Source organism: Tarenaya hassleriana, unplaced genomic scaffold (genome assembly GCF_000463585.1).
Source record: "Tarenaya hassleriana unplaced genomic scaffold, ASM46358v1 Cleome172, whole genome shotgun sequence".
NCBI classification, from domain to species: Eukaryota; Viridiplantae; Streptophyta; class Magnoliopsida; order Brassicales; family Cleomaceae; genus Tarenaya; species Tarenaya hassleriana.
In genome coordinates, this window is record NW_010965141.1 from 108,653 (window position 1) to 109,813 (window position 1,161).

The following is a 1,161-nucleotide window of genomic DNA, read 5'->3' on the forward strand; positions in this document are numbered from 1 at the left end:
GGGGTAAAGCCAAGAAAAGGGCAGCGAAGAAGGCAAAAGTTGCCCCTACGCATAAGCCTAAGCCCGATAAGGGTGACTGTCATTACTGCGGAGTGTGTGGACACTGGAAGCGTAGTTGTCCCCTTTACTTGGAGGATCTGAAGGACAAGAAGCTTGATGAAGCTTCTGCCTCAGGTATTCATGTTATAGAAGCTAACATCTGTACTACATCTTCGTGGGTATTGGATACCGGAAGTGCCTCACACATTTGTGGAAATGTGCAGGGACTAAGAAGAAGTAGGATGTTGGCTAAGGGAGAAGCGGATCTACGCATCGGAAATGGAGCAAGAGTTGCTGCACTGTGTGTTGGCATTTATGATTTGCATCTTCCTTCTAGACTTGTTTTAGAATTAAGTAATTGTTACTATGTTCCTGCGATTAGCAGAAACATTATTTCTATTTCATGTCTTGATTTGGATAGTTTTCGATTTGTTATTGAGAACTCGAGTTTTATGATTTATCGAGACGATATTTACTATGGTAATGGTTATCTTGTAAATGGTTTATACGTATTGAATGATCAGCCTTCGAACTCGACATTGTCCATCTATAACGTGAGTACTAAACGGTTTAAGCCGAACGACTTAAACTCGACCTTCCTCTGGCATTGTCGTCTAGGCCATATAAACGAGAAATGCATTCAGAAGCTTCATCATGAAGGTCTTCTGGATTCATTTGACTTTGAGTCTCTTGAATCTTGCGAATCTTGTTTGATGGCAAGATGACGAAGCATCCTTTCAAAGGGAAAGGACAGAGAGCGACAAAGTTATTGGCTCTTATACATAGTGATGTATGCGGACCAATGAACTGTCCAGCTAGAGGAGGTTATCTGTATTTCGTTACGTTCACTGACGATTTCAGTCGATACGGTTATGTCTATTTGATGAGACATAAGTCTGAAACACTTGAAATGTTCAAGGCTTTCAGAAACGAAGTACAGAACCAGCTTGGCAAGACGATCAAGTTACTTCGATCTGATCGTGGTGGCGAGTATATGAGCCAAGAGTTCACTGACTATCTGGTTGATTGTGGTATTGTATCACAATTAACTCCCCCTGGAACGCCACAGTGGAACGGCGTGTCAGAACGGAGGAACCGAACACTGTTAGACATGGTTCGGTC